Source organism: Pyrus communis, chromosome 11, assembly GCF_963583255.1.
Source record: "Pyrus communis chromosome 11, drPyrComm1.1, whole genome shotgun sequence".
NCBI lineage: Eukaryota > Viridiplantae > Streptophyta > Magnoliopsida > Rosales > Rosaceae > Pyrus > Pyrus communis.
In genome coordinates, this window is record NC_084813.1 from 20,242,108 (window position 1) to 20,258,261 (window position 16,154).

Here is a 16,154-nt window from a genome sequence, read left to right on the forward strand (position 1 = left end):
AACGGTATTACTCTCTAAGTGCGTTAAGTGACTTATGACGAAAAATTGGATAAAATAGCTTTGAATATAATAGTAGAGATAAAATTAGCAATTTTTAATGAATTTAGGGATTTATTATACCAAAAATCTAATTCAGAAATCTAATTTTCACTAAAATATAGTTCAAGAACTAAATTAGCATTTCACTAACAAAATTTCAAACAAATCAAATGGAGGGAAACCTGTTCGTCCCATCAATATCCATCATTCCATCATGATAAGCTTTCCCAAATCTAATTTCCCAGTTCGATGTTCCCGATTGCAATGGCTGACGCTCTGAGCCCTAATCCGGCAACCCAGAAGCGGAGGCTCCCAATGGCCGCTCGTCTCCAGTCTCCAACTAGCCCCTTCTTCCTGGGCTCCAACGACGACAACCGCGAGTGTGCGCAGGCTCACGCAGCACCCGCCGCCGCGATTCGAAGGAAGTCCGTTGCACTCAATCTGCTGCCACAGCAGGGAGACCCCAATCACGGCCTCGGAAAGGCGCAGATCCTCGAGCTGTTCCAGAATCTCATCAAACTCACCAGTGAAAATGTCAGTTTAGATTTTTCAAGTAATTGAAAGTTTTGAAATTAATTTTTTTAACAAAAAGTTTCAATTTTTTTAGTATTTTATATTGTCAAATGAGTGAGCCATTTTTACTGTATTAGATTTTGATGTTTGTTGTGAAATTTTTCTTAAATGTTCGACTTTGAGCTGTTGGGTGCGCAGAAAATTAATCAGAAAAATACATGGGAGCTGAATTTGATTGACCATTTAACGTATATTATTAAGGTTAGAGAGGAACACGATGCAGAGACGAATTTTCAAAAGGTAAATTTCGCCCGTTGATACTACGATGTTTCGGATTAGTTTTGGAATTTGAAATCTATCAAGACCAAGATTTTGGTAAAACCACTTTTGAAGTGAGTGGCCGAGTGTTCATATAATCGATTGGATACGCTATGTTTGCTTAAATATGTATCACTTCTCTATCTGTGCAGGCAAGCTGCACTCCTGAAGGTGGAGTCAAAATTTACTCAATGAGGGTGGATTCAGTACACTCCGAGGCATATAAGGTCCTTGGTGGGATGAACAGAGCAGTCCAAGAAGGTGAACAGGGTTGGGTTTGCTATCGGCTTTCACTCTGCCCTTTCGTTTTTTATTGAAGTGTATTCACTTGCAAGCCAAAAATAAGTACGTTGATTTTGAAAGTAGTATTTTATTTGGTTCTGGACAATTTTCTAACCGGCAGACGAAGTAAATTTTGTGAAAGTTGCGTTCTTGGCATATTAGTCATTATACCGTTTCAAGGTAGATAAAATCGATAGCTTCGCTGTATTAACCTTTGCATTCATAACCTGTACAATGAACTAGAGAACATACAATCAATGACCTTTCCTGGCAGAAGCAATGTGATTTTTTTTATGGTTTATCGGAATGATGACTATGTGGTACAGTTATCTTTAAGCAGCTCATCTGTAAATTGTAGTAGTAATTTCTTTCACATTGGACTTGAGCTCCATTGATCTTGTTAGTGTCTTGATACTGTTGTAATTTTAGATACCAGAGTAGAGGATGCCAATGTTGCAATGGAAAAGATGCGGCTAGTTGCAAGAATGAGACGCAGAAGAAGGTTGACTGTTGTCTGACTCACTACAGTGATTTATTGAACTGCCGTATACTAAATGCTGACATAAATCCATACATGCAGATATCTCCCTTATCAACGCTGGAATCATCTTTTGAGGCTCTAAATTTAAAAAAGTTCGACATAAATCCATACATGCATACAGTGATTTATTGAACAACGGTACTTACAATCCTATTTACACATATATACTAATCCAACAGGATTCTCTCTAGATTTTCTTGGTGAGGATTTTAGGAATCATTGAATCATATTCATTCATCGTATATCGTGCGGTCAATTTTTGTTAGGTACTGTTTGTCTTTAATTTTAAATAAGAATATTTAAAGTGATTTTTGATCTCTTGATGTACGATGAACAAACACGATTTACGGATCCAGCGAAAATCCGGATTCTATACTAATCAGCATTTAAAACTAAGTGAAATGGGGAGGGAGTTTTACCTCAATACAAAACTTGATAAAATTAAACAAATCCTCATGTCATTCGTTCTACATGTTGACCTCTCCTCTTATAAATTGGGCTGAATGCTACACATGGGCCGTCGATTTTCACCGTTGTTGTTCTCTTCCTGATTTCCTTTGCCCAGAAATTGGGAGCCTATATAAAACCAAAAGTGCGGATTTCTAAATCTCACATATATACAATTACTTGAGTTTATCAAAACCTAATGCAAACAACTAATTTGACAAAATTTTGTCCCTCATGTATTTTCCTCATCCAAAAAACTAATATAAGGTTCTAACCATACAACCACAACCTCTAAACAGCTACAATCAGCACACCGAACAGTATAACACCACTTTCAACAACGACAAACTCATCATCACATAGCAACAACTTCCCTGTTCAGTAGTGCTTGGGTTTTAAGAAACGGAAGACAAAATCGGATAAAGTGATGTTATTTTCAAAAGATGAACACTAAACATAGGATAAAGATGACAACGAACTTGAATTATGGGTTTCTACAGTGCCCTTTGCGAACTGTCCTCAGTTGAGCAACATATTCAGATATTTTCTTGATGGCTTCCACCTACAAAGGTAAAAGCAGAACATCAAAAATCATACCGCAAGTGTCCCTGTAGAACCTTTCCAACTGAGGAAAAATAAAGGAAGATATCAAGACTGACCTTCTCAGCCAAAAACTCAGTTTCAACAAAATTTGTTAACTACACATCTTTGTTTTTCTCAGCAACCTGTTAGTCGTAAATTCGAGGATGAACATAGTATAGTAAGATTGTTAATTCATAACACGAAACAATCGATGTTACTGGTACAAAATATTATCAACTAAACCTAATCATCTTATATTAAAAAGACATCATACAATAACAATGAATGTCCTACACTGTGCAATTGGAGCAGCTTTCATTTGCCAATTTCTCAAGCGATAATGCAACCTCCATTGCTGAATAAAAAAATTCAGGCTGAGAAGACATCAAATCCAATGCAGAGAGCAGATGAAATTGAACCCAAAAGGCAAAAGCCTTCTCTAACACTAGATGCATATGAACAGTCGCTAGGGATATAGATATGGGTGTACCTAGAAGAATAAAGCCACACTGAGTCGTAGTGAGCAAAGAGAGTGGAATTTTGGAGGAATACTGGACGACGACGAACTACGAGGCCAAAGCTCTTAGTGGTGGCGATTCCGCTGGGAGACACAGTTTGAAAGAAAGTAATCAATAAATCTTACAGAACTGTAATAATTCAGTCATAAGCTTCAGATCATTGGCATTTCAATTATAAGGATTCATCATTTCAATTTTTAAGATAGAATTAACAGTTTACAAAATTAGAGGCAGCTGATGGCATAGCGTACCGGCATGAAGAGAATTTCTTTACTTGTGAAGAATGAAGAGAATTTCTTGTTCCATGGAAATTACTTTGCTTCTCCACAGTGAATCAAAATTCCAAAATTCTATATTTCTTGCTTCTTACCAGGTCCACCACATTCATAAAAAATAAAAATAGTAATAAAAAAAAGTAAGAGAAAAAACAAAAGAGGTATTTGTCGGTTTGCCCCCATAACTTGTATAGAGGTGCCAATTCCCCCTAACTTTAATTTTAGTCAATTACCTCCCATAACTTTTATAATTAGCCAATTTCCCCCCTAAACTAGCGTTACGAGAGAAATTGCCTATTTATAAAAGTTCAGGGGGTAATTGACTAAAATTAAAGTTCAAGTAGGAAATTAGTTAATTATATGTGGTAATCGGCTAAAATTAAAGTTTAGGGGGAAAATTGTCAGCTCTATACAAGTTTAGGGAACAAATCGACAAATATGCCAAAAAAAAAAATCTAGCAGTCCCATTCTCTTGATTAGACAGTGACAATCCATTCCAATTCATCTCTGATTGGTGGGTTGAACCTGGCTGTGAGACCCAGTCGACTCATACTCCTCATCCTCTTTCCCTTTTTTTTTCTTATTTTTTTTTTTTATAGTTTCCACAATCTTGAATCTTGCAAGAGAATGGACTAGGTGACGACGGCTGCGGATGCAACAACGTCGTCTTCGCCGTCAACAACGGCATCGATCTCTTCGAACCTTCGCTCTCTTCGCTGCGTTCCTCGCATGTGCTCTCGCTCAGTTCATCAAGCTCTTCACCACTTGGTCCGTACAATTTCGCATTTCTGCATCTCAGTTTTCCAATTTGAAATTAAACTATGAAATTTTAGTGTCAAATTGGTGTGAAATTGAGTGACGTGAGTTTTTTAAGGTACAAAGAAAGGAGATGGGACTCGAAGAGAATGCTTGATTCCCGGGAAATGTCGTCGTCACATTCTGCAACGTTTGTCCGCCATCAATCATTTTGATAAAAAAATCTTCATTAAATAAGAATAAAATAACAAAAATAGCTTTAAGTTATGTCAAATCATTTTAGCTCATCGTTTATTAAATTGATAATATTTTATCATTTTGGTCCTTGTTTAATAAAACTTAAACTTCTATGAGAGAATCAAAATGCAAAATTAACCTTAAAACTTCTAAGTTACATGTAATGTACTGAATAAGGGATAGAAGAAGCACTTTACTTGTGAAGGATGAAGATAATTTCTTGTTCCATGAAAATTACTTTGCTTCTTCCACAGTGAATCAAAAATAAAAAATTCTATATTTCTTGCTTCTTACCAAATCCACTGCATTTATTTAAAAAAAAAAAAAGTAAGAGAGAAAAAAAATCCATCAACCTTTTTTTCCTGATTGAACTCAGCTGTGGGGCCCAGGCGACTCATACTCCTCCTCTTTCTCTCTTTTCTAGGTTCCATTGTCTTGCTGTGTGAGAGAGAATGGACCAGGTGATGTCGGCTGCAGATGCGACGACTCGTCTTCGCCATTGATGGTAGCGTCGATCCCATTGGACCTCGCTCTCCCCGTTATGTTCCTTGCTTACGCTCTTGCTTTGTTCCTCAAACTCTTCACCACCTAATCCGTACAATTTCGCAAGCTCAATTTTCTAAGGGAATTGTTATTAACCCTCTAAAATTCTCATATAGCACTTCAAATTTTTTATAATTAGAAAGAAAAATATACTTGTGAGGAGTGCTGAATAAAATTTTTTGAGTGCTAATAACAGTTCTCATTTCCAATTTGAAATTAAATTAGGAAATTTTAGTGTCAAATTGGTGTGAAATTGAGTGATGTGAGTGTTTTTATGTCAAATCATTTTAGCTCATTATTTATTAAATTGAAGATATTTTGTCATTTTGGTCATTATTTAATAAAACTTTTCACAGAATAATCGAAACGATTGATGGTGGACAAACTTAATGATCACTTTTATCGATTTCAAATCACAGAGACCAAAATGATTAGTTATGTTAATTTCAGAGACCATTTTGATTATAAAAATAAAATAAAATATAAAAAAAACCTTCTATTAAACTTGAAATGGTTTTACCAGGGCCGACTTGGGGATAACTGACTAGTTAGAATGCATTTGCTGCACTGAACTATCATGAACTGAACAAGTTTCAAGGACTGAGCTGGAATGACTTAATGAAGTATTTGGAGAGTTGTATCAAACTAAGAAACAGGAATATAAAATATAATAATTAATTCTCTATTTCTTTTCTTTTTCTTTTTCATATTCCAGATCATTTTTTTCATTTTTTTTCATTTTTTTCATTTTTTTGTCCCGGTGAAGCTGAATGCCTTTGTTTTTTTTGTCTTCGGTGCTGTAATACATACTAGGGGTGTCATGGGCCTTTTTATAGTGGCTGACTTGTTATCATAAACGAACATGCACAAATATGAACTTTGGCTGCACTATGTGCACATAGCTTAATCTGAAGACTGCCCAAAAATTCAATCTGTGAGTATTAGTTTTTTCTTACTAGTTTGTTTTAACATATGCTAGATCGACATAAATTCATACACTAGCGGAGCCAGTTAAAGCCTAGGAGTGTCAAATGACCCTCATAACAATTTGAAAATGTTGTATTTATATGTGCCACATTGATGTAGCATGGCTTTTATATTTATAGTTGACCTTCCTCACAAGTGTAATTTGCTCATACTTGAGGGTCCAACACTTAATTTCATAATATCATTCTTTGCCTCTTAATCAAATAAAAGATATTAAGTTTCATGTTCTCATACTAATATCCAGTTAGTTTTATTAGAATTCGCACCAAAGTGCATATGCAAGCTTTCTGTTGTTGATGTAAAGTATTATCTACAATAATGTAATTAATTAATCCTAACGATATCAAGGTTAGAAACTTAGAATATTTTTTATGCTATTGATATTTATGATAATTTCGTAAGTAATTTTCATTTATAAGTTCAATTTATCATAATTTTATCATCACTTAAGATTGACTCTCCTTAACATAATTTCTTACTCCGCCACTGAATTTATATTTGATAAATTTACAGATTGAAGATGACAGACACAGTTGTCCCAAGTCCAATTGTTCATGAACTTCTGAACTTTGCTACGAGGAATGGAGTATGCGAGTTGAAACCTACCTGTTGGCAAAAGGTCTTTGGGAAGTTGTGGAAGCCACCACTGAGCCTCCTAAACGAGAAGATGGTGAAGTTGAATTTAAAGCTTGGAGGAAGAGTAATGCCGAGTCTTTGCACTCGATCCAGGTTTCTTGTGGGGCCGATACTTTTTCTTTTATTAGGGGCACCCGCAGAGCCAAAATTGCCTGGGATATTTTGGCAGAAAAGTTGAAGCCAGCTGAAGCATCCCAAGCCACAGGAACCGGTATGTGCACCTTCGCCTTTTCCTATAACTAGTCTTTATGCACGCGTATTTTTTAATCACGACGTCCGTGACTTACATGTTTTAAATATATTTATATGTGTAAATTGACAAAAGAAAGTCAAATATTTGAAGTAAATAAATAATTTTATATCATGCTAGAAGAAACCCTTATAAACTAATTAAAGCAACTGAATTCACATAATAAAATCAATTTTTATAGAATTTACATTAAGAACATAGAAAACAATATTTAATAAACAATTAATTGAGTCACATTATTTCTGACTCATTGTAAGGCTAACCCAACGTCCGTGGATAATATTATCTTCTTCTTCTTCAAAGTTTGAAACTTTGAATTTGTTTTGTTTTGTCTCAAAGGATACTGCCTAGCAAGGGAGCTGCTGGGTAGCGGAGGAAGCTAGAATTGCGGTATCACAACTTGACGTTGGATCAGATCCAGAGCGGAACCAGCCAGGTGTTCCTCCGTGAAGCACGGAGGGGAAATCTGGGATGTGGGTTCGTCGAGTTTTATAAGAGGGAGAGAAAGTCAATTTGAAGCAAATAGGGGGTTGACTTCGTGGTAGACTGGCATTACGACGACTTTAGGGCTTACTTTATCAATTAATTTGTCCCGGTAGAGCTGGATCCCTTTGTTTTTTTTATTCAGTATGTGCTCCCATGTCCAGTTGTAATACAAATAATAGTGATCTCTCAAGTCTTTTTTCAATGGCTGATTTGTTATCATAAACGAGCATACCCAAAGATGAACTTTGGCTGCACTATGTGCACATAGCTTAATCTGAAGATTGCCCAAAAATTCAATCTGTGAGTATTAGTTTTTTTTTCTTACTAGTTTGTTCTAACATATGCTCGATTGATATAAATTCAGATTTCATAAATTTACAGATTGATGATGACAGACACAGTTGTCCCAAGTCCAATTGTTCATGAACTTCTGAACCAAAATAACTATGAAGAATGGAGTTTGCGAGTTGAAACCTACCTGTTGGCAAAAGGTCTTTGGGAAGTTGTGGAAGCCACCACTGAGCCTCCTAAACGAGAAGATGGTGAAGTTGAATTTAAAGCTTGGAGGAAGAGTAATGCCGAGGCTTTGCACTCGATCCAGGTTTCTTGTGGGGCCGATACTTTCTCTTTTATTAGGGGCACACGCAGAGCCAAAATTGCCTGGGATATTTTGGCAGAAAAGTTGAAGCCAGCTGAAGCATGCCAAGCCACAGGAACCGGTATGTGCACCTTCTCCTTTTCCATATAATTAGGCATTTGTCTTTGGAATTAAGTTGGATCCTCACACGAAGAGGAGAAGTTCATTGTCAAAATACTTTGTGATTGATTTACAGAATTTTATGTTTGTGATCAAATTTTTTTAATGTCATAAATCACTTCGTAAAGAATTTTTTTTGTAAAATGAATAAAATATGAGATCATTTAATCATTGAAATGTCTAAAAACAGATGGTTAGATTCAACACGTGTTACAAATCATCTATATCTATTTGGTACAATTAATTGGCTAAACAACTTTAGAATTAATTGATTTTCTACAAAGATGATTTTTATTGAATGATTTATAATTTGAACGATTTTTATCATAAGCATGAACTCTGAATCAATCAAGAAGGTTTTTTATTTTATTTTATTTTATTTGATGAGGAACTCTCATTTGAGGTGCCAAACAAACCTCCTTGCCTTTTTGTCTTACTGTATACAAAGTGTAGTGAGCCCAATTTATTTGGCCTTCCAAAAGAAAAAGCCACTAATATTTGACATTTTTTTGGTTCATATTCATTAAAAAGAGAGACGTCTTTTTTATTTTTTATTTTTTGTCAATAAAAAAAGAGACGTCAATTGTGTGAGTAGTGTCAGTTTTGGCTTTGGCCTGCTTTTTTTCAGTTGAATCAGATCTATCGTTAACAGAATAGTTCAATTTAAGCAACAGCAAAAATAAGAAAGGAAAAGAGAGAAATATATTTACCAACAGAGAATGATGCGACATAAACATAAATGATTCCATTTTTTCAGAGGAGATATCAGATTACCACACGAATAACAACCCAACCACCGTTGATGCAGAGCTAGAGGAATGGTCGGCAATAGATTCAGGTATTGTTTCTCGATTCTCACAAAGATTTCCGTTCAATATTTATTAATTAAACTCCTCTACATCGTTATTTTCATTCAAAATCGTCGTTTATTTTGTTTTTTACAAGGAAAAAACTAAAATGAATGATGCTATCGACTTTGGATTCTTATTAACAGTTGCAATTTACAAAGAAAAAAAGATGGTATTCAATGGTAAAATAGAACAAAACTACTCTATATACATAAAATAAAATTAAGAAGAATAAGAAAAATCCGTAACAATTATATAGTCTATCTGTTTTTCTTTTGGTGATCAGGGTAGCAACTATATTTTACGTACATTATTTATGGGGATATATATGTAACATTAGCTAGCTTGGCAGGAAACGAAGACAATCAAACTTTGCACAATTTAGTGAAGAAGAAAGATTGGGATGCTGCAATGGAGTTTCTTATCCAACATCCCAGGGCAGTAACTGCAAGACATGGCGAGAGCGATGGGACAATTCTTCACCTGGCAGTCATATTTGAGAAGGTGGAGCTTGCAAAAAAATTGGTGGACTTAATGAGACCAGAGGACTTGGAAACACAGAACTCTAGGGGTCTTACCGCTCTTCATTATGTTATAGAAAGAACTCCAGAAAGCGTCGAACTAGCAAAATGCATGGTTGAAAAGAACATGAAGTTACTCAGTATTGTCTTTCCCGAGAAAACCATCACACCTTTGGTCGGAAAAATTACCCCACTTATTCAGGCTCATAGTCGTAGTCATGAAAAAGGAGAAAAAATGGCTCAGTACCTTTATTCCGTCACTCCGCACGAAACCCTGAACGATTCCGAATGCGCTATGCTTATTATCCACGGTTTTATGTTAAAAAGATTTGGTAAGATCAACATTCAAATAATTATTATTATTAGTGCCGCCTTAATTTTTTTTTTTCATTGTGTAAATACTATAAAACCGCTGTATATTAATAATGTTGAGACTAAGCTAATTTTATAACTAGATCTATAGAGGTTCTTTCTAAACACTCCACAATATGTAGATATTGCTTGGGATTTAATTCAGCGCCGTCCGGAGTTAGTTATTGCTAAAGATTTTTACGGGAGAACACCTTTAAATAAACTAGCTGGTATGCGTTCTGCATTCTTAAGTGGAAGCTCACTCAATTTCTGTGAACAATGGATTTATGACGGTTAGTAATGCTTTCCATTTTCTCTTCATTTTAAATTTTGTCCTAATTAAGCTTTCTATTTTCTTTTATTCTTATTAGAAGCAGCAATAGAAAATTATTGGTTCAAGGAACTAGTTTATATCGTGTATTAATATATAAGTGCGCTTGTGTTCTTATCTTGATAGGCATACAAATAAAACCAATGCCTACCACTGAGGAACCTATTCATACCACTGATGATGATGTTTGTATAAACGTTCAAAAACCGGAAGATGGCGACCAGAGTAGTAAAAGGCAAGGGCATCTCATTTGCTCAGGTACGCATGTTACATGACAGACGTGCCATTTGTTTTTGTTAATGTTTAGTTGTTTCATAAATTAAGGTACCACAACTATATATAAATCAGTTAGCAAGCGTATTTCAGGAGAAGCCCATATATTTCAAGATAAACACATTGACCATATTTTAGGAGAAGCCTTTATTCTTGAAGTGAAATTGGCAAGGTCAATCATCCTATTGGTTCTGTATATATCATTTATATTTTCCCTTTTTATTTAACTTGATTTATAGATGCATTTGGATGCTTCCTCTTTTTATTTTTCACTCCTACAGTCCTACTACTATGGTATCTACCTCGACAATGGATATGTAGGACTAGGAGGTCATCTTCTTCATATTTACCTCTTTTCTAACTTGGTTTCAAATGATGGTGGGGCTTATGTTCTATCAACATACAGATCAAATCTTCGTCTTATATTTTTATCCATTGCAACCTATTAATTAATGTATCATTCTATGTTGCAATTTTTTTTTTACAGTACAACTATGTATTATAAGTAGACACTTGTTTATAAGTCATATAATAATTTAATCAAATTTGAATAAAACCGCTTAGGCCCCACAGTCCGACTAGCGGCTTTTAGAATATTGGTCAAAGCTATCAAATCTACTGGTACTAAAGTTTGATTATTGTGTTTGTTTTGGAATTATTTGAAATATTTATGGAGTTCGGAACCTTTTTGCCTTTTTATTAAAATTGATATTCTACACTCATTGAAACTAAGAAGAAAAAGAGAGTTTAAACCTAGGACTGAGTGGATTGAAGAAAAAAGTCTAACCATTAAGGCAATCCACCACCTATCAGGTCTTTTATATGTGGGTTAGAGTTGTTGATTTTGGTTTCAAAGAAACTCACCTTGAACAACTGTAAAAATGTGCAGGCACAAGGAGGCTATGTACGCATTATTGATTTTGATTTCGAAGAAACTCATCACATTTTTGTACCATATTAAGTAATGCTAAAAAGATCAAAATTTTCAACCATATTATATGGTTTAAACAGGGATATAACCTTTTTTTTTTTTTTTTTTTTTTTTGATAAAAAGGGGATATAGCTAAGGGAGTTTTAAGCCCGCGGTACTGTTCACTTTAACGAAAAATCGCATTTTTACACTAAAAAGTCAAACATGGTATTATTCACCTTACCCTTTATTTTGTCCTTATCGTTAAAACTCAAGGTTTTCAAGCTATTTTTATTAGTTTTCCTTATAACTAATTGGTAATTGAAGACTTTACTGACAATTTGGAATTTCAATGCAGCTACAAGTTCATTTCGTGGACTAGTTGTCAAGACCTTTGGTAAACTTTTGGGTACGCTACATTATGAATTGATTTCTATGGAAATTCATTTCACACATTCTTTTAGTCTTTTACACACTTTTGTTTAATTTTGATCGTTAATTTTGTTTGTTTTATTTAATCTAATGTCCTTATATAAATAGGGGTGTGAAAAACTTCAAAGTGCGTGTAAAAATCACTTTTCTTTTCTTTTCCTATTTATTGTCTTAATAATTTTTAATTACTTTTTTTTTTATTTTTTTAATTTTCAATTATTTTCTAATTCTATATATAGAATTAAGGGTATATTGTTTGATTTGTTTTGAATGTCAACATAGGATTCAATCGTATATATCAAATGAAATTGTCCCATGTTCGGATCCTTGAATTTCTACCTCGCATGTGTGAAGTGACGAAAAATAAAGATGTCAAAGAATTGCAAGGCTTGGAAAAAGCAATGTTCCTAGCAATAAAAAAAGGGCATGTGGAGTATATTACTCATTTATGCAGAGCAAATTATAAACTCCATGACATCACCAATGAAAAAGGCCGGAACATCTTTCAATTTGCAGTTGAATGTCGTCAACATAAAGTTTTTAGTCTATTATATGGACTAGATGATCAACGCAAATGGTGGTTCGTAACTAGGAAAGATAAGTCGAGCAATAACATGCTGCATGTGGTAGGAACTATTACCTCCGCCGCACATATTAATCTTATTCGAGGTGCAGCTTTGCAAGTGCAAAGGGAACTGCAATGGTTCAAGGTGACTACTTACCTATAGAATTAATTATATATTATACTTATAAAATCTATGTTATTCTATAAGAGACTACTTAGTCATATTCGTGAAAATTGATGATGGAACCCCCTCCTTTCTCCTATTCACCATCTTCTGTTTTGTATATAATTGAAATTTATAAGGAAATCAGAAGTTATTTTATATATTTGTCGTCCATTCCTTCATAACTTGAACTGAAAATACCTTGAGACTTAGCCATAAGGATTTGTACCAAGAGATCAGAATTACTCTTCGGATGTATATATATAGTCACATCTCTGCTAAGTTTTTGTTGAATGACATGCAGGAGGTAAAACGTTTTGCACAGCCTGTAGATCATGAAGTAATAAATAAAACGGATGAGATGACACCACGTGAATTGTTTACCAAGGGTCACAAGGATTTGGTGAAAGAGGGTGAAAACGCAATGAAAGGTATAGCAACATCTTGCACAGTCGTAGGGGCTCTCATCGTTACTACCATGTTTGCTGCAGCGTTTACGGTTCCTGGTGGAAATAAACAAGATACAGGTCTTCCTATATTCTTAAGTAAGAGGGCATTCACAACTTTTATAGTTTCAGATGTTATATCACTCTTTTCTTCCACAACTTCAGTAATGATATTTTTGGGAATCCTCACATCACGTTATGCCGAAAATGATTTCCTCAAATCATTACTAACAAAAATGATATTAGGCCTCATCACCCTTTTTTTATCGATCGCGGCAATGATGATAGCTTTTTCTTCAGCCCTTTCCATTATACTTCATGGAAAACCATCTATTGCTATTCTACTTACTTTGCTTGCAAGTGTTCCAGTTGCATCTTTCATATGGATGCAATTTCCCCTCCTTCTTGAGTTAGTCATTTCTACTTATGGAGCAGGCGTGTTCGACAGGAAAATAAAGCATTGGCCCTGTGAAGACCCTAAATACTCGGCCTCGTATTAATGTTATTAGTTTTGGATTGCTAAAATTTTATTTGAATTTTGTAATGAAAAGTTATTTGGATCGTGTATAATAAAACCAGATCCACCCTGGTTGTAATGAAAAGACATTAATATACGTGTTTGAACATTTAGTCTTCGTGTTGCATCTCTTCTTTTTTTACATGTGGCATTTTACCGTAATAACAAAAAATAATTATATTTATGTATTCTGATGCTGGTTAGACTGAATAATCAAAATTTTTGAAATGATAACTTGGCAGCTCCCAACACACAAAAGTAAAATTGACGGTCAGAGATTGGTCAACAAAAGAAAATGGATGTTTATATCACGAGAAGCAGTTTATTATACCTCTCAAGCCCCCCAAAATAAATTTCAAACACATCAAATGGAGCGTAACCTGTTCGTCCCATCAGTATCCATCTCGAACGCTCCCCCACTCTCATGAACTTTCCCAATCCCAAACCCTAATTTCCTAATTCGATTTTCCAGATTGCAATGCCCGACACTCAATCTGCTGCCACAGCAGGGAGACCCCGATCCCTGCCTCGGAAAGGCGCATATCCTCGAGCTGCTCCAGAATTGCATCAAACTCGACAGTGAAAATGTCAGTTTAGATTTTTCAAGTAATTGAAAGTTTTGAAATTTTTTTTTTTTTTTTTTTAACAAAAAGTTTCAATATTTTTAGTATTTTATTTGTCAAATGAGCGAGCCATTTTTACTGTATTAAATTTTGATGTTTGTTATGAAATTTTTCTTAAATTTTGAGCTGTCGGGTGCGCAGAAAATTAATCAGAAAAATACATGGGAGCTGAATTTGATTGACCATTTAACGGATATTATTAAGGTTGGAGAGGAAAACGATGCAGAGACGAATTTTCAAAAGGTAAATTTGGCCTGTTGATACTACGATGTTTCGGATTAGTTTTGGAATTTGAAATCTATCAAGACCAAGATTTTGGTAAAACCACTTTTGAAGTGAGTGGCCGAATGTTCATATAATCGATTGGATACGCAATGTTTGCTTAAATATGTATCACTTCTCTATCTGTGCAGGCAAGCTGCACTCTTGAAGGTGGAGTCAAAATTTACTCGATGAGGGTGGATTCAGTACACTCCGAGGCATATAATGTCCTTGGTGGGATGAACAGAGCAGTCCAAGAAGAAGAACAGGGTTGGGTTTGCTATCGGCTCTCACTGTGCCCTTTCGTTTTTTTAGTCGAGTGTATTCACTTGCAAGCCAAAAAGAAGTACGTTGATTTTAAAAGTAGTATTTTACTTGGTTCTGGACAATTTTCTAACCGGCAGACGAAGTAAATTTTGTGAAAGTTGCGTTCTTGGCGTATTTATCATTATACCGTATCAAGGTAGATAAAATCGATAGTGTTGCTGTATTTGAAGAAAGCATAGGTTCCATCATAAAAATTAATTAACAACGTGGAGCGCGTGTGGCCGTTTGACTTCACACGTGGATACCATGAAGAAAATTGGTTTTTTACCATAAAGCCAATCGGCAATGTAGGAAGTAACCCAACTTACTTATAAGCCCATTCAAGATCTCTTCTCTAATAATGTGGAACTTATTCTTACCAGTATTTTGTTACTTTTGTAATTTTGGATATCCTTATTACTACTTTTGTAGTGTGAGATGCGAGGCCAAGTGTTTGATACAATTTTGTTTGTATTTTCAGTTGCATTTGCTGTTGATCCCGTCTAAGGGTCGTTTAATGAATAATCTTGGAGTATTTGGCGGATGCAGAGTGCTCTTTGACTCTTCGGAAGTACCTAGGAAAATGCATCGCATCTGATGTTCAACCTTATATATCAGATACCATTGATCTTTCTTTTGCTGGGTGGTGAGTTGCGTATATTTTTTTTTCTTCAGAAGTAGTGGATTATCTCGAAATGGACTAGCAAGACTAAGTTTGACTGATTTAAACTAAACTAAATTGACTTGAAGTTGTGAAGCATTTGGTGTAATATCGGATTAAGAAGCAGGATAACTCTTTCCACTTTTTTTTCTTTTTCTTTTTAGCAAAAGGTGCTAGCTAACAGAAACAGCAAAACAGGGAAAAAGCAAAAAGGAAAAGGATTCTTGCTAGATCATTTTTTTGAGGATTTCATGATAATGATCGTTCATTGTACATTATGTGATCAGAAATCATTTTAAATTTAAAAATTAAATGAAATAGTACCCAACGAAAACTGACCGCATGATGTATGATGAACGATTACGATCACAAAATCTATAAGAAAAGGATCCGGCAAGGATTATTTTCCAAGAAAAAAAGGGCAAAGTGAGAAAGAGCAAAACAGGGGAAAAGAAAAACAACAAAGCAAAAGCAGTGCAGAAGGAAGCGTTAATTAGGCGGAGCAGGGAGTCCTCTCCCTTCCCTTTTCTTTTCCCCGTCCAACTCCCTCTCTCTTCCCTCTGTTTTCCTTTTCCTGTCCAACTCCAACTTTCTTTCTTATATATATTTGTTACAATTGATTCATTAACAATCTTAGAATTAATTAATTTTCTACAAAGTTAATTTTTATTGAGTAATTTATAATTCTGAACAATTTTTATCATATACGCGAATTGTGAATCAATCATGTAGTGTGTTTTTTTTTTTTTTTTTTTTTTTTTTTTTTGTTTTGTTTATGA

General features: G+C 34.8%; 1 long non-coding RNA gene and 2 pseudogenes across 1 annotated transcript; all 3 read left to right on the forward strand.

Moving 5' to 3' along the window:
• The window catches only part of LOC137709169 (condensin complex subunit 2-like), a 39,919-nt pseudogene that overhangs the window by 20,022 nt on the left and 3,743 nt on the right, over positions 1-16,154 (forward strand).
• Positions 304-15,493, forward strand: LOC137708779 (condensin complex subunit 2-like; annotated as a pseudogene).
• LOC137708780 (uncharacterized) lies at positions 14,013-14,804 on the forward strand. Its single transcript, XR_011064830.1, has 3 exons — positions 14,013-14,111; positions 14,289-14,390; positions 14,561-14,804. It is a non-coding gene; the product is annotated as an uncharacterized lncRNA (long non-coding RNA).